The 25700-nt window shown below is 38.2% G+C and overlaps 1 long non-coding RNA gene across 3 annotated transcripts; it reads right to left on the bottom strand.

The window, feature by feature from the left end:
* Nucleotides 1-58: 58 nt before the first annotated feature.
* LOC132068699 (uncharacterized) lies at nt 59-25700 on the bottom strand. Of its 3 annotated transcripts, none has more exons than XR_009417483.1 (4): nt 25118-25700; nt 1164-1231; nt 390-1036; nt 59-308 (listed from the first exon to the last, which is right to left on the bottom strand). It is a non-coding gene; the product is annotated as an uncharacterized LOC132068699 (long non-coding RNA). The 3 variants fall into 3 exon arrangements; XR_009417484.1 differs by lacking the exon at nt 1164-1231 and having other exon boundaries at nt 390-638; nt 748-1036; XR_009417482.1 differs by lacking the exon at nt 1164-1231.

Below are 25700 nucleotides of genomic sequence, written 5' to 3'. Positions count from 1 at the left end.
ACCTCAACACTGGAAAGCTAGCTCTGAATGTTGTTCAAATCATCCTCAAGCCGGGCAACTTTATTCTGAAGACATATATATGAGGAAGTTAGAATCTGAAGAGAATTCTCCCGGTCCCTTAGTGAATTAGCCGCATCTTCCAATTACATTCTCAGGGCGGCTTGGAGAGAATCAGAATCTTGAATCTCAGCCTGCAGCCGCTTAACTTTAGCCCTTAGCTGGTCGTTTTCTTCCTGTAGCTTGACCTCGCCACGAGAGGGAGCAATGGATCATGCAAATTCAGTAGTGGAGGTGGCAGCCACGTGACCCTGATGGAGGAAAAAATAAAAAGTTCAACCGAGAACACTGAGGACTTGTGACATAAGTTAAGAGGAAGACAGAATAGGTACCTGAAGGAATAGATTGGCCAGGTGAGCCAATGAAGATTCCAAGCTGACAACCGGAGGTTTTGGATGTAGAGATGAGCCCGAAGTTCCTGTTTCAACCAGCGGAATAGAACTCCTTCGCGATGGTTCACAGACTGGGACAATAGGACTTTCCGGACATAATCCAGCTGGAGAAACCTTGGTCTCAGTCACGACCCAACCGGAGGGCCATGACGGGCACCCGACCTTATGTGCCGAGCTTCGCTAGACATCCTTTCATAACATAACTATAAACAAGGTTGGACCAGTAGGTTCATCAAATGACGACCTGCTAATTCATAAGAGAAATATATTGAAAAGAGACGAGCCCAAAAGGACTTACGTATATAACCATGCTGGACATAACTGTACGAGCCGACAAGGCAGCACAAACATCTATGCAACAAAATACGGGTCGAGAGGGCCATACAACGTCTAGTTACCATAACTGTCTACAAGCCTCTACTGGAGTATATGACCTAATAAGGTCGGGACAAGGCCCCGACTTACCCATATGTACAATAAAAATATACCATACCAAGACACGACAGCAACGTCGAGACAAGTGGAATGCTCCAATATCATCTGAACGGAAGCCTATTGAGGTGGATCATCACCCTGTCTACCTGAACCTGTGGGCATGAAACGCAACGTCCCCCCAGGCGAAAGGGGCATCAGTACGAATAAAGTACCGAGTATGTAAGGGATGAAAGTAATATAAAAGAGACATAAAAGTACATAGGATAAAAGGAACACAACCTGTATATCTGAACTGCCTCTGAGGGCCAATGATATGCATAAGTACTGTATATATGCGTATATAACTCCTGTTTATATATATATATATATATATAGACACACACGTATATAACACCTGCCATGCCTCTGTGGGCATCCTATCACATCGGCCTCTGTGGGCATAATCATCATCATATAGCCAGCTGATTAGGTGGTAGTACATATATAACGTTGTAACCCTTCCCATAACCCATATACATATCATATAAATATACGCGTATATAATGCCTGCGTGGTCATGGGGTGTGTGTGTGGGTGTGTATATACCTCCTGAATTTATCGGAGTGACGTAAGGTTGTTACACCTCTGAACATCGTTATAAGATAGAATTTTCATCAACAAGTGACTCTATGAAGCACACTAAATCTGGAGAGGAGCTTGCTAAGAGCAATAATACTAGGACATGAATCAACATAGAATATCTCTAGCTTCTAAGAATAGAGTCATTATGGAGTAGCATTACGTTAACGTTTCGTTCATATGGATTATGCCAAAAGAAGGGAAGTTAGCCTTAACATATCTCAAGTCGTCAAAACAATCGCACAACGAATCTGTTGAACTATTACTCCAATCCTATAGCAAAGGAAGGCATTTACAAGCTTAGATGGTACTAGTATCACGTATGTCAAATGATAAAGCGATTCTAAAATGAAACGAGCAGCATTTCCCTTATGTATTAATCATCACACATATCCAACGACCAATAATCAACACAAAAACATCATATGATCCTCTTTTTTAAACTTATTTCAACATTATTTAGAGATATACAATAAAACAACCCGATATACGCTTCACATACTACACCTACACACCTTTTTCTTCCAAATACACCAACTATAACAACCTCAGCACAATCTCAACATCAATAACTATCCATACAACAAGAATTTAGCTCAAAACACATTAACAACCTGGCTCAAAATAGATTACAACTCAACATAAACTCAAGTTCATATTTGAACCTTCTTTCCAACTTCTTTCCCTCCAAACCTAATATAGCCATCACATAAACGCATAAACATGGAAATAAGATGAATTCTTACCTCAGGGAATCAAGAACGTAGCAACTCCAAGATAATTTCACCTTGAAGTATCCTCCAAAGCTACTACAAAGAGGAGAAACAAGCTTCAACAACATTTTGGGAACCTTTGGCACTTGATTCTCAGTTTGATTCCTTAACTTCACTTGGGGGTTGATTACATATGTTGGAGTGGGTTTCTAGAGGTGTTAGGGGTATGGGGAATGAAGAAAATGAGATAAAATGAGGGAAGTACAAATTATATACTAAAAAGGTGCTGCCACCGACTTAAATTTACGGTCTCATTATACGGATCGTAAAAATTATTCGGTCCGTATAATTGGACCGTAAAATGCCAACAGTAGCTCACCCCCAATGTTATCAAAATACGATTGGGAGGGGGGGGGGTTGTTTAACCAGATATACGGTCCGTTAATCCAATCGTAAAACCCAACTTTTATCGATATGCATTCTCGTCCATTCGTTTAACCTCTAATCCTTCCAACACATACTAAGCATAAACTTAAACCCTTGTACACTCAAGATAAACACGTCTAATCTTATAAAACCTCAAAGATAATTTCGCTCTCCAAATCTATAACAACTAACTCACGAAAAAACTTAACGTGCAAAAGTACGAGGTGTAACATCCTTTCCCTTCAGAAATATTCATCCTCGAATGTTGAACCTTCAGAAGTCTACAAAAATTTCGGCAGAGTATCCTCTGTAATCATACTACTACGAACCTACCTCACAGCCCAACAACATAGTGCAATGCCACACAGTGTAATAACAATCAATAACAACAACGGACCTACATGACAAACAAAAGTAACTGACAATATAATACATGCTTGAAGATAATGGTATTGTGTTCTGCACCTGTTCTGAGATCAGAAACAAATACGGATATGTAGACTTCATATCTTCCTCGGCATCCCAAGTCATCTCCTCTACATTCTTATTTCTCCATAGTATTTTTATGGAAGCTACATTTTTGGTTCACAACCTACAAACCTGGCGATCTAGAATAGCAACAGGGACTTCCTTATATGATAACTGCTCTGTAACCTGAAAATCATCCATGGGTAGAATTCTGGAAGGTTCTCCAATGCACTTCATGGGTGTATGGATACATGTAAGACCAAAAATACAGACTCTAAGTTTGAAGGTTGGTCTCGCTCATAGGCTACTTGGCCTACTCTATGCATAATCCTCTAAGGGCCAATGTATCTAGGGCTAAGCTTGATTTTCTTACAGAATCTCATGACACCTTTCATAGGCGACACCTTCAGAAACACTTATTCATCTACCCGGAACTGCAAGTCTCATCGTGTATTATCTGCATAAGACTTCTGGCGACTCTGAGCTACTAATGACCTCTCTTAAATGAGCTTAACCTTTTTTACCGCCTGTTGGATCAAATAAGGTCCTATCAACCTTAATTCTCATACTTCAAACTATCCGATAGGAGATCTGCACTTCTGCCAATATAGGGCCTCATACGGGGCCATTTGGATACTGGAACGGGAGCTATTATTATACACGAACTCAATAAGCGAAAAATGATCATCCCAGCTACCTCCGAAGTCTATAGCACATACTCGTAGCATATCCTCGAGTGTCTGAATGGCACGCTCAGCCTGCCCATCTGTCTGGGGATGGAATGGTGTACTAAGGTTCACTTGTGTCCTCAATCCCTTCTGGAAGGATCTTCGAAAGTTAGCTGCAAACTGTGCACCTCTGTCTGAAATAATAGATACTGGAACACCATGAAATCGTACTATCTCCTTAATATACAACTTCGCGTAATCTTCAGGAGAATAAGTAATCCTGACAGGTAGAAAATATGCTGACTTTGTAAGTCTATCAACACCCATATTGAATCAAACCTGCATTGGGAACGAGGTACGCCTGTAATGAAATCTATATTAATCGACTCCCATTTTGAAGTTGGAATCTCTATATCCTGCAACAGTCCACCAGGCTTCTCATGCTTAATCTTTACCTTCTGTCAATTAGGGCATTGGCCCACGAACTCTGCCATATCCTTCTTCATGCCATTCCACCAGTAAATCTCTCTGATATGATGGTACATCTTCATCGACCCTAGATGAATAGAGTAGAGAGAATAATGAGCTTTTGCTATAATCTGCTGACGTAACCCTGCAATATCCGGAATGCACAATCTGCCTCGATACCTCAAAACTCTTTCTTCGAAAATCTCAAAAGATGACTTCTTTTTTTGTGGGGCTGTCTCCCTGTACTGAATCAAAGTAGTATCTTCATACTGGTTTTCCTTAATCTCAGCTACTAAGAATGATGTCATTGTATCCTGAACTGTAACTCTTACATCTCCTGAGTCCAATAATCGAACTTCTAGGTTGGTTAACTGATGAAGCTTGTGAGCTAACTCCCTTTTCTGTGCTCGCAAGTAAGACAAACTACCATAGATCTGAGGTTAAGGGCATCGGCTACTACATTCACCTTCCCTGGATGGTATAAAATATCAACATCATAAACCTTCAATAGCTCCAACCATCGCCTCTAACGTAAATTCATCTCTTTCTACTTAAAGATTTACTGGAGGCTTTTATGATATGTGTAAACATCAACGTGGACACCATATAAATAATGTCTCCATATCTTAAGTGCATGAATCACTATAGCTAACTATATGTTATGGGCCAAATAGTTCTTCTCGTGCTTCCTTAGCTTCCTCGAAGCATAAGCAATAATATTACCATGATGCATCAACACACAACCCAATTCGACGCCTAAGGTGTCCCAATAAATAACATATCTGATTCCTCTGCAAGTGCCAGAACTGGCGCTGAAGTCAGTCTGTTCTTCAACTCCTGAAAACTCCGCTCACAAGCTTCTATCCACTGGAACTTAGCTGCCTTTTAAGTCAGCTTCGTCAGTGGTGCTGAAAGAGATGAGAAGCCCTCTACAAATCTCCTGTAATATCCTGCCGACCCTAAAAACTATGAACCTCCGTCGGTGTCGTGGGTCTAGGCCAATTCTTCACGGCATCTATCTTCTGTGTATCAACCCTGATGCCTTCATCTGATACAATATGTCCGAGGAAAGCCACGGAGTTCAGCCAGAATTCACATTTAGAAAACTTCGCATTCAACTTCTGATCTTGAAGAACTCTTGAGTACAACACGCAAGTGATCCGCATGCTTAGTCTCTGATCGAGAGTAAACTTTAATAGCATAGATAAACACAATCACCAACAGATCTACGAAGGGTCTTAATACGCTGTTCATCAAATCTATAAATACTGCTGGCGCATTAGTCAACTCGAAGGACATAAAACGAAACTCAAAATGACCATATCTGGTCCTGAATGCAGTCTTCAAAATATCTTTCTCTCTAATCCTTACCTGATGATATCCTGACGTTAAGTCTATCTTCGAAAAGTATCTGGCACCCTTCAACTGATCAAATAAGTCATCAATCCTTGGGAGCGAATATTTTTTCTTTATCGTCACCTTATTCAACTGTCTGTAATCTATACAAATCCTCAATGAGCCATCTTTCTTCCTTACAAATAACACTGGTGCTCCCCACGATGACGTACTAGGCCTAATAAAGCCCTTTTCGAGCAAATCTTTCAAATTCTCTTTCAATTCCTTCAACTCAGCAGGGGCCATCCTATAAGGAGGAATATATATCAGCTGGGTATCTAATAGCATATCGATAGCAAAGTCAATCGCCAATTCAGGCGAAATGTCTGGGAGTTCGTCTGGAAATACACCTAAGAATTCATTAACCACTGGAACAAATTGAAGGGTCGGTGGTTCTGCTTCTGCATTCTGGACTCAAATAATGTGATAAATACAACCCTTTGCGATCATCTTCCTTGCCTTGAGGCAGAAAATAAACCTACCTCTCGGCGAAGCTGTATTATCTTTCCATTCCAGAACTGACTCTCCTGGAAACTAAAACCGAACCATCTTTGTTCTGCAATCCACGTTACCATAACAAGAAGCCAACCAGTCCATACCCATAATATCATCAAAGTCTACCATATCCAACTCGATAAATTCTGCTATGGTATGACGATTACAGATTATAACTACACAATTCGTGTATACTCATCTAGCTATCACCTGGTCTCCAACAGGTGTGGACACCTCAAAAATCCTAATCATCTCAGATACTATGCCAAACTTACTAGAAATAAAAGGAGTGACATATGATAAAGCAGAACCTGGATCTATCAATACATACATGTCATGGGAGGAGACTGATAATATACCTGTAACAACATCAAGTGATGATTCGAGATCTTGCCAACCAACCAATGCATAGATATGGTTCTGAGGACCGCTCGAGCTAGACGCTACACCTCTGCCTCTACCACGGCCGACTGATGTCTGAGAACCTTACCCGGAAGGGGAGGGGTTACCAATGACGAAGAACCAGCAGCAGATCCCATCGGCTGAAACATACCTCTACCACCTCTCGACGGATAATTTCGCATAATATGTCCTAGATAACCACAAGTATAACATACATCTGAACCCAAACGACACTGTCCGGCGTGTAACTTACCATAATACGTGCATCATGGTAGAGATGGCCTCATCTAGTTGCAATCACACCTGAACTGAGAATCGGAAGCCCTAGAACTCGCTCCGACCTCCATTGTGTTGGGACAATCAAACTACGCGTCTCCGGGAAACCGGCCAAGACACTAGCCTTTCGGATAGGCTGGACGCCTAGGAAAATGCTGTCTATGACCATCCCGAAACTCGCCAAAGGAACCAGAAGATCTAGCTGTCTTACCCTTGCCTTTATCACAAGCTCGATCAGCTTACTGCTGCTGATCTCTCTACTCTAGGCTCTGAGCATATGCCTGAATACGAATGATATCCATACCTTTCTGAAGTGAGGCCATCATGAAATCATTAATCAAATGCGGCGCAAGTCCAATCACAAACCGGTATACCCGATCCTCCATCTCAACTACAATCGTGGGAGCATACCTGGCTAGTGAGTTAAAGCGAAGACTTTACTCCTGAACACTTAGCTATAATAGATTAAAAAATCTATCAGCTCGAGCCTGTCAGGCCTCCGTTGGAAGATAGTGTCGGAGGAAGGCCTCTGTGAACTCTTGCTATATCGTTGAAGGTGCATTAGCCCCTCTGGATAAGTCCCAAGTCTCGCTGGGATGAAAACATCCCGCCGGTAGGAAGCAACTCCCCACCATGCATTACCCTTTATGTCCTCTGCATCCGATCAACAAAATTCTGCGGGTCTTCATCTGGGTTTGATCTTGTTAATAATGGAGGGCAGGGGTGGCTCGACTTTAAGGCCAACAAAGCAATTGCTTGGGGCCCCATTCTTCCTTAAAGATATATTATATATATATATATAACTGTTGCCTCAGCCGAAAGATTTATTTTATATATATAACTGTTGCCTCAACCGAAAGATGTTTTTCAAAATTAAAATTGATAAAATCTTATCTAAGATCAACAATGTCTCAAGATAGATTCAATGGATTAGCTATATTATTAATTGAAAAGGAATTTATGAACTAATCGATTATAAAACAGTAATTAATGACTTCGCGTTTAAAAAAGCTAGAAAAGTAAACTTTAAATAAAAATATATATGACGATCTTTTCTTTAATTGAGACGGCCCCATGGAGGTCTCGACTCTATAAAGTCTCGAACTCCGGAACTAATGTGGCGTCACCATAACCAGCACCCTGCATCGTACGTCGGGCCTCACTTACCACTAATCGAGTCAATAACCGCATGACATCTCGCATTTCCTGGCCGGGTGTATCATGTGGAGGAACTGGGGGTGCAGTAAATGTAGCCTCTCTAAGCCCCTCTGAAGAGAGCGAAGTTTGAGAAGACTGAGATGGAGCTTCACTTTAGGACTCACCCTGGCCTACATCTACAGGTGGCATCTTGGGCCGGGTACCTTCATCTATCACAGCCTTGCCTCTCTGGCTAGCTGAAGCTTTACTCGTCACCGGTGTTACGGTTCAATTTTACTCGGTGCATAAAAGCTACTAAGAGGTTGTTGGTGCTCTAATTGGATTTTATGTTTTTAGAGTTGCCACCTAATTTATTGGTAAACTAGAAAAATCGAGTTAAAGGGTTTATTCAAACAAAGATAAATCCGTTTAAACTAGAGTTCGAGGTAAGGGTTCTGGTGATCCCCTAGGGAAGGTTTTAAGCACCCTAGTATTAAGGATCCGTCGAATACGGTTGACCTTCGAGCTTCAATGTGTGATTAATTGTGATTATTTGCAAAAATGTTTTCTTTTTGCGAAAATTGTCATGCCAATATCATAACTCCATCTTTTTTGACAAAATGTTTTTAGGGAAAAAAGTTGGTTTCTTTTTTGAAAAAATGTTATAAGGGGGTTAAAATCATTTCATTTTCGAACCAAAACACACTTAAGATTTCTCTTAAGTAGAGTTTCTACTAATTTGGTCTAATGTCATGATTTTGTTCCTTATAAGTTTGTATGTATGTATGTGTGTGTGTGTGTGTCTATATATATATATATATATATATATATATATATATATATGGATATATCTCCTTTTTTTATATATATATATATGGAGTATATCTCCCTTTTGAAAAATTATAGAATTGATTTTTATAAATATAAATAAAGAGAAAAAAAGAATTTACCTATTTTGTTTCATTTTAGCCCATTTTAGGTCAACTAATATTCTACTCCAAGGCCATCTTATTTCAAAACCATGGTCCAAATGTATTTCCTCTTGTTTTTATAATTTCATGAAAAGGGTTCCAAGTGTATGTGCATTATAAAAATGCCATGAAATTCATACCAATCTATAAACAATATTCTTTTTAATTTACAAGTCATTTGTCCATTTTTACTTGTATAGAAGGTCAACCATACCCTTTTTGAATCCTTTCCTCTAAACTTTTATTTGAGTAAAATCATTTTCCTCTAACTTGGGTTCAAAACAAGATTTCATTATTGAAAATCAAGTTACTTGGAACAATTTGAGGTCCTATCCAAAATAAAGAAAAAACTTCTTTTTTGAAGTCCTTCATTCTTAAAAAAATCCATTTTTTTGTGAATTATTAAGTTTAAAAGAAAAGAAGAGTTTTGATTTTTTTTCTCAAAAATAATACTCCGCTGTTTCCATATTTCTATTTTCATAAGGAGAAAACAAAATTATTTCTTTGTCACATTTTTTGATGTAAAGTTATCACTTATCTTTTGTTGGGTCCAAACTTGAAATAGTAACCGGGTTCCTATCCATTCTAAACGATATACACATCGTTTGCCTATTTTCAACTAAGTTCTAACCAACGGGATTTCAATATTTACAACAAGTACTACAACACATGTCATAAGAAATAAATAAAGAGAGGGAGAGAGAGAGAGAGAGGGGAAGGTGGAGATAGGTTAATTGTGCTAAGCCTATCTGCTAGCCTTCTTGGACCTTTATAGCGTCTTATCCACGGCTGCCATCGCTACCTTCATATGGGCTTTGGGCCCAGTTCACCGCTACTGCTTCTGCTATTCTTGTTGCTATTTTTAGTCTTGTGCCCATCTCCCATTGTTGTTGCAAATTGCTAATATGGGTATTGTAGGGCTGACTTGATGGTAATGTTATGTTGGACCTTAAGCCCAACACATGATGTGGGGAAAATGCATAAGTCCTGATACGTCCAAGTATTTTTTGTTTTGATGATTGTCAAACTGATTCAGAACCAGAAAGAGACTTGGTCTGTGATCAGCTCTCTGTACACCTTGCATGGTAAGCAGAGACAGCTGTAAAGCCAAGCTACTCACTGCACACAAGTATAGTAGTCGAGTTGGCCCATGCTTTAGGTCAAATATTGAATGACTGGTCTCTATCCATCACACATGCTTCCCACTATATATACAACATGTTGCAACATATTGTGCATCACTTGAAAAACCTAAAAATCACTCAAAGGTGCAAAATTAGTCTTACAAGATATTTCAAGTGTTCAACAAAGCTAATCACAAACTGAAGGATCTGTTCCAACACTGAAGATGCTTTATTCTCTTAGTTTGTTTTAAGCTTTGTTTTATGTGTTTTAGCTTGTAAACCAACTCTTCTCTTATCAGAAGCTGTTGTAGGTCTTTCAAATTCTTAGTAGCTGTTAGGCGATTTACCTTTCATTTTATTAAGTGGTACCCTTGGCTAGGGTGTAGTCTAAGGTGCATTAGTTGGGTTTGGCTAGAGGTAGTCAACCTTAGTTTCCTTCGCTAGAGTTAGTCAAGTGGAGGTGTTTGCAATCGGTGTATTGCAAAGGTTGAGGGACTACAAGAGTTAGTTCCTAGGTTGCTACTATTGTAAGGGTTGAGGGATTATAGGAGTTAGTTCCTAGCTTACAATAGGTTGTAATATGAAGTTGCTCGTGTAGTGGATTGAAATCCTAATGAGGTAGGTCGTGGTTTGTAATTCCTTGAGCAAGGAGTTTTCCATGGTAAAAACGGTATTTCTTCACTTATCGCATTGCACATTGCGGGCTGGTATACAAACAGATCCTCAATATCTTTCGTCGATGGAGCCAACCGCAATAAGTGGTATCGAACGGGTGCTTTCTAAAAAGTTAACATCTAGAAAGAATCGGTAAAATGGTTGCTCCACCCAATACGGATGTACCAACCCGTTTGATCGTTATAGACTTTTCGGTATTTTTGCCCTTTTTTGAGCAGTGATTAGCTCATTTTTTACTCGAGGGAACCGTTGGCACGCTTTTCGAGGTGTCTAGATCGAGATTCGGGCAACTTTTATAAAATATAGGCTTAAAGTGTAAACGAGTTGACCTAAAGTTGACTCGATCAATGAAAGCTCCGTTGGGAATTCTGAGTCCACGACCGCGTTCGTAGCATGTTTTTGTGTGTGTCTATGTGTATGGTATGTTAGCAGATGGTCTCGGGAACTAGTCGAAAAATCGGATCAAATAGTGAAACTTGAGAAAATTTCGGTGTACGAGGTGCCGTATGTAGCGGCACCGCTGCAGCGGCAAGTTGAATTCTAGCTAGACCGCCATAGCGGTCTGAGCACCGCTAGTGCGGTACCGCTGGGGCGGCACGATGGCCGTTGTAGCGGCATAACTGTACCAGAATACCTTTTTTATTTCATAAACCCTTAGACATTTCTCATAACTTCTAAAACTCGTGTAAGCACTCTTGGAGGCGACTTGAAGGTCCAGAGAGCTATTTTCTTCCTAAGGTAAAGTTTTTAACCTCATACTTACTTAGTTTCACCTTCTAATCAGTAATATAACCATAGAACTCATAGAATCAAAGAGGATTTATGTGGTTTTCTTGAAAAGTGTTCTCAAAATGATTGGCTTCTAGATTGTGAATAAATTATGTTAATGTTGCTATTTATGCTAGATAATGATATATCTAGGCTTGTTAACCAATAATCTTCCATTCTAGAGTTGAAATTCTTGAATCAAAGTTAGGGTTCTTAGACCAATTTGGGGTTTTCATATAAATGTTGATTTTGAGAATTAATTGAGTATTCCTATGATTAAAGTAATGAGTTTTGACCTTTTAGTATTGAATTTGGTATTTTGCTCATAAAATTCCCGTTTTGCCCTTGGGGCCCGTTTTTCCTAAATTAAGGATTGAAATTTGACCCTAATAGAAAGAAGCCAGTATGGGTATCATTATTCATGGTTTCTTACATAGAATTCATATGTGATAGAGTTTGATTATTTGGAGGCTTCGAAAGACAAGGCAACGTGTGGGTTCGTGGCAACGGTTGTTTGCCGTGCTCGGTTATGGCTTCCCTTTCGGTAGACTCCGATTAGTTTCATATATTCGTGAATTAGAAGGAACGGAGAATGCATGTATAGGAATTGGGGATTTGGGATGGAATCTTAGGATGGTATTGTTGTGTGATTTGCGTTTTTGGACTTATGGCCTGTAGATTCCTTAGGTTGTTTGATGTGGTTTTTCTTTAATATCGGTGGATATGTGCGACTTGGAAGTATGAAACCTATTGTTGTGTCTAATGATGAGAAATTCCCGTAATAGGTGATTATTGTATTATGCCATTAATAGTGAACCTAGTTGATAAATGGGAGGATAAAATACTGACGATTGTGATTGAGTTCTAAACGAGTTGTGACGAATGATTGTGAGTGTGTAAGGTGAGATTACTTGTTCTAAGCTAATAGGTTGATTTAAGGGAAGTGGTAATAATGTATATCGATTGATTGACCTATTGTGTGTCGGGGACTAGCCACCCCATTGTGTTGCGTTTGTGATTCTATTGTGTTGGCTCGATGCCACGAGTTGTTGATAGAGATTAGATCTCGTTATCCGTCTTGGTTTGGATTTATTGTGGCATACTTTGTGGTATTTGTGGTTGTATATATTATTTGGCATACCTGTTGGTATTGTGATTTAGATACATTGTTGGCATACCCACTGTTGGTATTGTGATATAGATACATTGTTGGCATACCCACCGTTGGTATTTTGATATTTATATATTGTTGGCATACCCACTGTTAGTATTGTGATATGATACGTTGTTGGCATACCCCATTGTGGTACTTTTGATAGTGAACTTGATGGATTTACATATGCATTGCCCGCATACATATGCATTGCCCATATTCACTCACATTCATGATGCATGGCCGATACCGTTGATTGAAAATTGATATTTTGATGATCTTTACTTGAGTGAATGTCGTTGATTGAGCGAAATTGATATTTTGATAAACTCTTTACTTGAGTGAATGTGAAAAGGACGATGTCCGAAGATCCATTCCAAAAAATCGTTGATTTATGAATTTGGCATAGTTGTTGCCGAAATTTGATAAACTCCTTTACTTGAGTGATTGTAAAAGGCCGATGTCCGAGGTTCATATTTCCAAATCGTTGATTGTGTGAAATTGATATTTGACTTGACTTTTGTATGAGATGATTTAGTTGACGATTGGATTGATGATTCGATGTTCGATGATCTATTTTGGCATAGTTGTTGCATGGTATCCGATTCCGATGATATTTCAAAATCGATATCTTAATGATGAGTTGACTACTAGTGGACTCCGATTTAATGGTGGTCTCCAGTGTGCTTAAAGGTATTGATATACATTGTGTGGTAGAGACGTATAACTTGTTTGGGTTGTTATGATGTTTAGTAATTAGCTGGGGACAATCTTTTTCGTCTGGCGTGGTTGTGCTCATCTTGTCTTTGGGGTTTGTTGGGCAAAGATCCGCCGGACGGGTGGCACTTAGACTTCGCTGTTGATCCTGGGCCCATGACCGGGTTGTGCAATCAACATAAGAGACGTCGATATTTCCGTCCGGAGAACAGGTGGTACGTATATCTTGTACAACAAATATAAATGCCATTTGCATGGCATGGCATTGCATTCATACATTATACATCTTGCATTGCATTGATACATCTTGCATTGCATTGCATTATGGCTTGTATGAGATGATTTGGTGTTTACTTGTGATGATTGGATTCTATGGAAAGGATACAAAGTGATTTTGACCTTGGACGTTTTTAAGTTGTTCATGAATTTGTTGGTATGGATTAGATACTTTATTGGAAGTTGAAAATCATGCAATTTTTGGCCTTGTAGCACTTGAATGTCGATTTTAATTCTGTGAGTCGATTGAACATTGTTGGAGAAAGCAAAAGATGGTATCTCGTGTTATATGTAAAAAAAAATCAAGAAGTTGAAGAACAACGACAACACTCTACCGAAAACCAAAAATTAGTTATATGTTTGGTCTCTATGTGATGTAGCGATAACGGGTGTCTTAATGATGAGTTGACTACTTTTGTGTTGTAGTATGAAATGGATGATTTAATGAAGTTGTGTAGTTGGCCGAGATCCTTGTAATAGATTAATGTTAGTGAATTATTAAGAAAATCATCTTTGATATGTGTATGGTGTTAATGCTTAAAAATGAACAAATCGTCGATATACATTGGTGTGGTAGATTTTAGATGAAAAATGCAAGTTTAAAACTTGTTTGTTGGTTGTGATTTGGAAGTTAATGTGAATTTTATGTAATTTTTGTATTCTTTTGCCTTGGATTATTATGTAATTTATTTGGAAGAAAGAATTGATCATGCCTATGATATACTTACTTCGAGACGCGTGGTTGTGCTCGAATATTCTTGCATGGTTTTTGACTACACACCCCTCTTTGGGGTGTAGTATATTGAATATTATGAATGTGGTTGAATTATCGAAGCATATGTTGTCACGACCCAAAGTTTGGTTGTTGGTGTTGTTGTTGATGAATTTGGCCGTCATCAAGTGCCGCCCGATTAATCTTGGATTTGGAATTAAATGCCTATCTCGCCTACGCTTGCATTTACTACTCACCGACTATCCTTGGGGAACCCATACACAAGCTTTGCGTTGAATCGAGTTGTCTTCGTCTCCCTATGACAATCAACATAAGAAAAAAAGACCGTATTTGCTTTTGAATCCTTATGTGGACAAGCTATGGTTTATACTTTGTATGATTGGTTTAAACATAACCATTGGTTTTAAAAGAAGTTCCTAAGCTTATTGTAAGTAGCTTTGGCCGATATGCTCACATATATGACTATGTTTTTCATTGTACAACAAAATAAATGCCGACGATTTTAAAAGGTGACAGATAACATCACGACTACTTATCTTTTGAGTTTGTAATAATGATTCGATAACATATGATACCTGCATGGGTACAAAGTCCGAGGAAATGATGGCTTTGAAAGACATATGACCCTTTCGAGTATGATTATATACCCAAATATGTATGTAATCGAATAGAGATTCCGAAAAAATGTTCCCGAAACTCCGCATAAATGATGGTTAGTTTGATTAACCTATTAAGACCGCTTGTATTTGGTTACCGAGGGGATTACTTCTGCTGTCGGGCGGTTGTGATCGTCCTATGTGATGACTCGATCTTGGCGGGGCATGAGATATTCTTAGTTGGGTTCTTGGCGTCCACGTATATAGGGACGTTCCGCATGAGTGGATATTGTACCGAGTATGTATAGGCATGAATAGTAACATAGTAAGGGATGTAAAGTATGAATAATAACGTAGAATGGAAATATTGAGCATATCGTGAGATAAAAGAGAGTGACTTCTTTATTTTTACGTGAGTACCCCGCAGGGCGGATGCCACGCATGCTTAGCTTTCTTTGAACAATATTTTTTGTTCATATATACAGAAAATAGAACGTATCATATTGCCGAGGCATCAGCTCCGATCCATTTAACCACATATGTCCCGCGTTCGGATGATATCATATCATATTATACCAACCGCACTAGTCACGATCAGCGGTTACGCGTATATAACGCTCTCGCCCTTTTTCCCACACACACACACACACACACACACACACACACACACGCGATATATATATATATATATATATATATATATATATATATATATATATATATATATATATATATATATACATATATCATATAAAAAACATGCATGAGAGCCCAAGGAAAGTTATAACTCTATCGGAATGACGTAAGGTCGGTAACCTCCGATTATATTATGGAATAATGATGGTCGCTTTGTCTCGCTTTTGAAGGAACAATTATTATAAGGTGAGACTATCAATGAAGAATAACATCAAGAGAAAACATAGAATAGGATCATAAATCTCATAAGGCATCAATTCATATACTTTGGAATCTTTAAAAATAGTCATCATCCATGAATAAAATTGAGACATCAAGAAATAGCTCAACATTCTCACATCATCATTGAAATCGTAAACTTGAAACCTTTAAACATGAAATCATTCTCACCATAGTCACCACAGAAAAATATTCTCATCTTTGGCATCATTGCCATCATGATAAAAACATGCTCATCGTTGTTATCATAAGAGTTCTCATAATCATAGACCTTTGGTTTGGAAAATACGAGCATTTAGAAAACATGTATGGACTATTAGAAAAAGGAGCTATGCCTTTGAGTCAAGGACTTCCAACTTTGACACTAAGGATATTATGGAAACATTTATGGTATCACAATATAGGAGTCATGCCTTTGAAAGAAAGGGACAAGCCTTAACATACCTTTTTGGTCGCCTTAACTTTAACTATTCAACGCTTGGCCTCTCAGGCTCGTAAATATATATTCAAGAAAATTTATACTATTGTTAGACTCATCTTCATAGGCCTGTCTTAAGCCCTCAAACTAACTCTTTCTATAATCTGCTGAAATTTCGGCAGCATCTTCCCTGTTTATATGCCTAGCCCGAAATTATAATTCAGCAACAACAACATAAACAACAACGACAATAACATCATTTCCAACACTAATATGTACCATAAAACAGCCCACACGCTGTTCTCCAACTTCCATAACTAGCCAACTTACTACACAATTGTTTAGCGACTTTATCTCCGTAAATAAGCCTTAAATAATACCAAAAGAGAAAGATTCATACCTTCTTTCTTGTTAAGACAGCGATATCTTCAATATCCACCCTGAATTCACCGCAAAACCATACTAGAATCACATCTATGCGTTTGTCCGAGCTTTGATTAATACTCCATCGCTTGAAAATTGCTTACTTTGTGATCTTCTCTCTCTCTCTCTCTATTCAATTTTCTAGAATTTTCTGGGCAAATTTGGTGAAAAAAAGGGGTTTTTTACCCTTTATATAGGGTCAAATTCTGGGCAAGTCGGTTGCTATCGTAGCAAGCATCAGAAGAGCACACGTTTCTGCTCTGTCAGCTGAACTTGTAACATCCATAATTCTCTACTCTGATGTCCTATAGATGATCGGTCTATTGCGTTGAAAACTAGACTCGACGAACTTCATTTTAGGCTTTTATTTCACTTCAAAACACTTCATATGCTAAGAGATATTCGTCCCCCAAGTTGGACCAGAATTTTCACACAAAACATTGCCCATCCTTTTTCCAAAGTCGTACTACTTCATTTCTTTCACTCATTTCCTTATAAAACCTTTCGGTATACCTTATATACATCCTTTACTCATTAAATATACTTAATAATGTTTGCTCCTTATATTCCAAAGTGGTTTTACTTAACCCTAACTCAACGTACTTATGTTTCAAATTTGATAAGTGCTCTTCGAAGATACGGGGTGAAACACATATGTGGAAATATGCGGTGCCTATCTGGAAGGCCTCCTCCCATTTCATTCCAGGACGGAGGTTGAGTCTTAGAATCTAGTGTTAATCTAAAGTCATTAGTCACTCCTATACTAGTTTAGACCAGGTCGTGGGAACTTGGAAGAAGTCCTTATCTATTTAATGGTTGTAAATATTTTCCATCTTGGAGTTTATTAAGCAATTGATTTCCGCTATTAATTGTACTTAGCTTTTGGAATATTCAAATTGTCTTTACTTGATTGTTGTGTATTGATTGAGGGTTCGCCTATCGACGAGGGAAAGGTAGGTGCCCGCGCGACCCTAAATTGGGCCGTGACAACAGAAGAAGGTCAATCTTTCACCAGGCCACCGCATTTAATGGAAAATACTATGGGTAGTGGAAGATTAGAATGCACGACTTCATCATGGCTGAAGACTCAGAACTGTGGGATATCATCTATGATGACCCCCTATATTCCGGACATAAGGTGAAGATCGTAAAAATCACCGCCAAAACAAGGAAAGAATACAATGATGCGACAGGAAGGCGGTGGAGAAAAGTTATAAAGCCAAGAAGATCTTGTGTGTGGAATAGGACCGATGAATACAATCGACTCTCGGCATGCTCAATCAAGCTAAAAGATACGGGAAGCTCTTCAAAGCGCCTACGAAAGAACAACACAGGTGAAGAACTCCAAGATTGACATGCTCACCACAGAGTATGAAATGTTCAAAATGAAAGAGGGAGAATCTATTCATGATATGCGCACTAGATTCACCTCTATTATAAATAAGCTTCATTCTCTGGGAGAAGTCATCACAACCACCAAACTGGTAAGAAAGTTGCTGGGTGTGTTACCTGACTCCTAGGATAGCAAGGTAAATACCATCTCCGAAGCCAAAGATCTCAGCAGATTGACTGTCGATGAGCTCGTCGGAAACCTTAAGACATATGAGATGAAGATGTCTATGAAGAAGGAAGAATAGAATGAAATCAAAAGGGAAGCCTAGCTCTCAAAGCATCTAGGGAAGACTCAACTAACGATGAATTAGAGTTGGCATATCTCACATGGAGATTCCATAAATTGATTCGGAAAAATGGTGGAATCTAGAGGATGGGAAGCTTCAGCAAAAATCTCAAAGGAAATGAATATTCTTGCCATGGGTGTGGAAGACCTGGTCACTTTTCTAAAGAGTGCCCTCTAAACAAGCAGGACAGCTATGATAGAACTCTAAAAAGGAACCAGTTTCCTGATAGAAAGTTCAGAAGAAAGGAAGCTGTCGATGCTATGATAAAACAAGCAATTGCTGCATTGAGGGACTCTTTAAGTGAGTCTGAAGAAGAAGATGAAAAAAGGAACACATCAATGGTGTTTATAGAAAACGAAGCCTCTAAGTATGAGTCAATTTTTGCACTCATGGCAAAATCAGACTCAGATGATAGTGATGAGAGTAATAAAGATATAGACGTAAATCTTCTTGAGGTAAAGAAGAACCCGAAAGCCTACTCTCAGAATAAACTTAGGTCGCTGTCAGGCATGCTAATTGATGCATATCATGCCCTTATCGCTGAGAAAGGTGCATTCGTTCATAAAATTAGTAATTCTGAACTCGAAAGAGACAATATGTTGGTGTCAATTAGAGAGATGAGGGAACAAGTTGATGAGACTAATCAGCTGAATATTATGCTGTAAAGGGAATTGAAAAGGGATACAAAGGTCCATCTTAAAGGAAAGGGCGAAGCCAGTAGAGCTCACTTGGAACTCGAAGATGAACTCGAAACGGCAAGAATGAGTCTCATTACTGAGATTGAGAGAAGCAAGCAGTAAAAGGATGACTTGAATAGAATCAAGTTTGATCTTGATAGAGTTATCAAATGGACATAGTCTTCTGATGTGGTCACTTCCATGTACAAAAGTAAGGGAAGTGATAAAAAAGGAAGTGGTTTTGTGGAAGTGATAAAGAAGGAAGTGGTTTTATGAAAGAGGAGACCCCCTACAATCCCCACAGCAAGAATGTCTCCACCACTAAAAATTGCTTGTGCACCTATTGTGGATGAGCAGGTCACTACAAGGAGCCTTGCAAAGTTAAAATTAAATCGGTTAAGAGGAATAAAGAGTTTGTCGCAAGGATAGTAAGTTTGGGTACAAAAGAAACTAGTTCTCAAAAGAAATGACCTCCGAAGGAGAAAGGGAATGTGCTGCCTGTTTGGACAAAAAGGAACTTGATCCATCCCTTCTATAATTATAAGGGACCCAAGCTGGTTTGGGTTCCCGAATCTTAACACTGACATCTTGTGTAGGCTGAGGAGAGAGAGAGAGAGAGAAGAAAGGAAATAGTTAATTAATCTTCTGAGTTAACTTGAGAAGTCTCTCCTTAAAGCCTTCACGACGGGATGTGTGTCTTTGTCATTTAATGGAAAGAACACATCTCAATATCAGAAGCTGCAGTTCAAAATTCAATCACTCCAAGGAAACCAAGAAGCAAGATAAGCAAGATGAAAAAGCAGAGTGTGAAAATGCTGGGTCAAAAGGTGGATGTGACAGAAAAAGGGGTATGCACACATGAGAAGTACAGTACAGCGCATGAACAAGTCTTCACATCTCTTTCCCACTGCTAAATACTGCCTAGTGTGACATACTGATCTCTAAACAAAGTTAAATGGTTCCTGTGTCATCATCCTTATATGAGAAACCTCCTGTACCAAAATACAGTGACTGTTTCTCCTGGAGGCCGTAATCGCAAAACCTGGGGGGAAATCCACATCTCTATCCGAGTTGTTCTACTCAAGTCAACAACACTAATTCATTGATAGTCTTTGAAACTTCATACCTATCAACATCAAACTCATCCCTTTGGAAACAGAAAGTTCTTTTTGGAATGATGATCGATACAAGCCCGAGGAAGGAGACTGACATTAAAAAATTGTTGGACATGCCGGAATTTCAAAATTGGACTTATCTTTTTACTCTATCAGCGCCTTGCGTATAAGAAACTGAAGTGGATGAACTGTATGCAAACCTATGTCACCTTGATAATAGCACATTGGCTCTAACAGTTAATGTGACAGATTTTGTTTTGAATGAATCAATGCTGGCAAAAATTCTAGGAGTACCAACTATAAAAGGTAAGGGATGTGACTGGAAGTGCTTCTACCTCCTTCAAAAATGTGATTGTTAAAAATGGATAGTCAACTTGCACCGAAAAACTCTTCAAAAAAGAGATCCAGCCTGTCTATGAACTGGTCTTTGAATTTATGGACAAAGTACTCATACTAAGAACTAGGGAAGTGCTATCATCACTCCGGCATATTTGGTTCTCATAGAAGATCTATCAGCCTTTGAACCGATCAATCTACCAACCATGATGATCAGACAAATGATCAAAGCAGCTTGCATTAGGGAAGATGAACCTGGTCTTCCCTATGGCTTCTTCCTGACAAAAGTACTGGGGCACTTCAACGTAAGAACTGGAAAAGCAACCTTAGGAACAATAAAGAACAGACTCTCTATGGCTAATCTAGAAGATTGCGAATTTGTCACTGAAGGAACGGGTTCCACCATCTCTGTCCTGACCGAAGCCCTAAAGGTAGTAAATTACGAAATTGAACAGCTAAAGGCTGAGAATGCTCTCTTGAAAAATCAGCTGAAAGCAAGAGTGGAAGAACTCTGGAACTAAATGCTTCAGGATCTTGGTGAAATTATTGATAGAATACAGGATTCTTCATGATCTAAATCATTTCTAGTAACGTGTTCCTAAGCAACCTCTTCCCAGTCTCCTTCCTTTCTTTCCTTTGTTGTCTAGTTTTGTGCTGTTATGTGATGATGTGCTTCCCTATCTCCTCCTGTTGGTACAATAGTAGTTGATTTAACATATGTCTGTACTGTTTGAACTACTTTCTGTCATGTGATCACTCTTTGTTCTTGCTAGCTTGCTCTCGATTGCTCTGATCACCGTCAAATTACCCTGTGGCTATGTGTTGATTCATCTAACCTTCTTACTCACTGTGCCTTAGTTATTTTAGATGATGCCAAAAGAGGGAAGATTGGTTGATGTGTTAGTGATGAGAGTATCTTTGAAATAAGAAAGTAATGAATGTGTATGTGCTCGTAAGTGATGAGAAGTGTGCGGTGATTAAGGGGGAAGACATGTCAAAGAATTATGCTGAACATGCGGTGATTAAGGGGGAAGACATGTCGAATAATTGTGCTAAAAATTCACAACTATGGGAAGATGTGCTGGGCAAGGGGGAAGAACTAGAAGACTTATATGTGATGATATGGTGGCATTTTTTGTCTTCCAGTTGAAATTGGTATTATGTTACTAACATGTTGCAGGTGCCTTGACAATGATGGTCTGCTTTAGCAGGGGGAACAAGTGGGGTCTGGTTCTCAGGAGAAACATTGTCTATGATTTTGTCATCATCAAAAAGGGGGAAATTGATACATCCAAGTGCTTTTTGTTTTGATGATTGCCAAACTGATTTAGAACCAGAAAAGAGACTCGGTGCAAGAGCGTGTCGCGCAACTTGCATGGTAGCGAGGAACCGTAAGGCCTAGCTACTCATTGCACACAAGTATAACAGTTGACCTGGCCCATGCTTTAGGTCAAATATTGAATGAGTGGTCTGTATCCATCCCACATGATTCCCACTATATATACAACATGTTGCAACATATTGTGCATCACTTGGAAAACCTAAAAATCACTGAAAAGGTTCATCCGTCACAAGACACTCCAAGTGTTCAACAAAGCTAATCACAAACTGAAGGATCTGTTCCAGCACTGAAGATGCTTTATTCTCTTAGTTTGTTTTAAGCTTTATTTTATGTGCTTTAACTTGTAAACCTAATCTTCTCTTATAAGAAGCTATTGTAGCTCTTTCAAATTCTTAGTAGTTGTTAAGCAGTTTACCTTTCAATCTATTAAGTAGTACCTTTGGCTAGTGTGTAGTCTAAGGTGTATTAGTTAAGTTTGGCTAGAGGTAGTCAACCTTAGTTTCCTTGGCTAGAGTTAGTCAAGTGGAGGTGTTTGCAATCGGTGTATTGCAAAGGTTGAGAGACTATGGAGTTAGTTCCTAGGTTGCTACTATTGTAAGAGTTGAGGGATTATGAGAGTTAGTTTCTAGCTTACAATAGGTTGTAATCTGAAGTCGCTCGTGTAGTGGAGTTGAATCCTAGTGGGGTAGGTCGTGGTTTTTAATCCCTCGAGCAAAGAGTTTTCCTTTGTAAAAACGGTGCCTTCTTTACTATCGCATTGCACTGAGGAACTAGTACACAACTGAGTCCCTCACATATTGTTTGGTGGACGCACAACCTGCAACAAGTCCAATTGGACCATCTCGAGGAATTTCATGCATAAAAAGGGGGGGAAAAAGAATGAGTAACTCATTAAATAACTAAGCATAAAACTCAACTGAATTCAAAGTCGTTGAAACCTCAACTAAACACATGTGTTAAAACTTGATCATCTTAGCTTCGTTCATAGGTTATGAAGGGATTTGATCTTCAGAAAGCATATTTACGTATCATCTATTATTGAGAACTAAACAATATTTCTGTTAATGACAAAGATACTTTAAGGCATTGTCTTTTCTTCAAGAAAAGAAATTAAATTACAAATTAAACAGGCTATACTCGAAGATGCTTTTCAAAGAAGTTGAGGTATCTAAGAGCTGCTTGATTTTTCAAACTAAAATATGAGTTGGAGTACTTCTTATACAAATCCCAATAAAGCTTAGGCTAAAAAGAGAATGTCCAACTTCGCCACGTAGAAACATAAAAGTTCTATTATGCTACTGTGCATACCTTTGGGTAGAAATGCTTTTAAGAAAATCAAGATGAGATTAAGTTAAACAAATGCTCAAGTAATACTGAATATACCCTACTATCGTGAATCTCGTGTGTTTACAATACTCAAAGATATAACTACTGCCTTTAGAAATTTAAAGCCTTTCTAGCAATCAACCTCAAGCAAACAGATTTTAGATAGACTATAAAATATCATTTCAGAACTCCGAGTCTAATTTTCAGAACCATACAAGGTTAAACACATACCAGCATATATAAATAGATTCAAGTTAGAGTTGTCAAAATACAAGATATTGAATCTTCAGGTTCTCAGTAGGAGGCTCAAATCCAAAGGTTTTTAAAGAAAGAAAAGGGTTTTAACAAGGTTGGTAACATAGTACTTTGAGATGGGTTGAAAGCTAAATAATAATATTCATCCTCTGATGACTCCAAACTTGTCAACAGAAACTTATTTAGTTGAGAAATCCTTTAAATCCTTAAGCTAGACTTAAATAAGGATCAAACAAACTGAAATTTTACCAAAAACAAACATTTTCAGTGAGTTAAGCATATTGGAAATTGTTTAACACCTGGCAGGTTTGAAAGTTTAGGAGTCTTTCTTAAGATAAAACAGACACCAGAAATCAAACAAGGATTTGAACATACTTATGCTTCATTACTGTGATATCTAGTTAACCTCATTTGTTTGTGAAATGGGAGCACTATCAGCCACACACCAACTTAAGGAAAACAATAACCTCTTAAAGACACTACACTAAGTTGAATCCAGATCTGAAAATATTTACAATTCAGATTTAAGGGGAAGGGGCTTGAAATGAAAACCAACAGTTACCATACTTGCATAAAGAATCATTTTGAAAGAAAAGAAACAACAGTGCAAATTTTGAAGTTAAACAAGTGTTCAAGAAATATATTGATCATGCCTCGAACCAAATGTTTCTCTTAAGAACAAACATAACATGAAAGAATCCGGTTGCATAATATAGTACTGACTCCTTATTTGGGATCTTATATAAAAATCAGCTACAAATCATGACTAAAGGAGAACCCTTTATTACATATTCAAAGACAATATGGACCTGACTATACCTTAACAAACCATTCACCATTCTATACCTAGTGAACCTTAAAAAGGTGAGAAAACCAAAAAATGAAAATGAAAGAAAAAGATATTGACTTAGTGTATTATACATGAAGAGCAGATTTCCCACTTAAGCTAAGACCAACAAACTCAATATTATGCATAATCACTATTACATACAAAAATGCTAAACCAATGGGATGTGCTTTCAGCTAACTCACAGGTCATACTTATGGCTTAGTAAAACCCCTAAAAGAAAACTAAAACTCTATTAACATGAAAAGTTAATTATTTGGGAAAACAACTTTCAAGCATAACACTTATTCAAACCAAGATTTAAGCAAAGGGAAACAATATTAAAGATAACTTAAGAGAAAGACAGAAGTGAAAAAATGGAAACCATTCACATATTCAAGGATCATGATTATGTATTCTACTTCCAAGGTTATAAGTTATTTCCTAGAACGCAAACTTATCGACAATCATTTGAGTATTTTACTGTCAACTATAATGTTGAGGTTTAATCAGGAAGGCATTTTCAGAGAGTTGAACACACACAAAAAAAATGTAATAGAAAAGGAAAAAAACTCATGCATTTCACTAGTATTCGACGTACGCTTAAACAACTAAACTAGCAAACTTAATCATGCTGAATTTATACAAGATCCTCAACAATCAACGAAAATAGAACTGAAAACTAATCTAATACCGAAATAAATACAGGATAAAACAAAAATGACAAGAGGAGGGAAGATTACTTATCTAATTCTAACAGCACTTCAAAACTAAGCTAATCTATATCGAAATAAGAAAATGAACAGAACTAAAGAAAATACTAGGACGAGAAGGAAAGTTACCTTTTTTCTATGCAGCGACGAGGACGACGAGAGTTGCGAATCACCTTCGAACCAATGCGACAACTAACTCGAACTCAAAAATATTTTAACTTGTTCCGATAATTCAAGAACTAGACTTATAAGAGAAATTTCTTGTTTAGAGCCAAGTAATTGAAAAGTTCTGAACTTGGGGGTGTTCAAACTTTTTTTGGTGGTGTAAAAACCGTGTGTGGTTGTGAAAAACCTCTCTCTGGTGAAGAAGAGAATGAGTTCTATTTATAGAGAACCAGGTCTAGGGTTTTAGATATTCAAATTTGATGTGGGACGGCTTTTTTAATTTGAAAATCATCTATAATCGTTTGAAATCCGAATTTCGTTGATAAATCTCTCAAATTCATACTGGCAAGCAGAAGGGCACCAAAAGAAAACTAAAAGAAAAACCAAAAACAGATGTTACCGTTTCTTTGGAGAAGAAGACAATAAGAGCCATAAATTCTTTACCAGAAATGGTGAATCAACAACTGAGAAAGCTTAAACTAATTGGAATATAACCAAAAATGGTACTTGCCAGCTATGAGCTTGCTGGTTTTTGCTTAAGGTTCGT

Source organism: Lycium ferocissimum, chromosome 8, assembly GCF_029784015.1.
Source record: "Lycium ferocissimum isolate CSIRO_LF1 chromosome 8, AGI_CSIRO_Lferr_CH_V1, whole genome shotgun sequence".
NCBI classification, from domain to species: domain Eukaryota; kingdom Viridiplantae; phylum Streptophyta; class Magnoliopsida; order Solanales; family Solanaceae; genus Lycium; species Lycium ferocissimum.
This window is presented reverse-complemented; position numbering and strand designations above follow the sequence as displayed.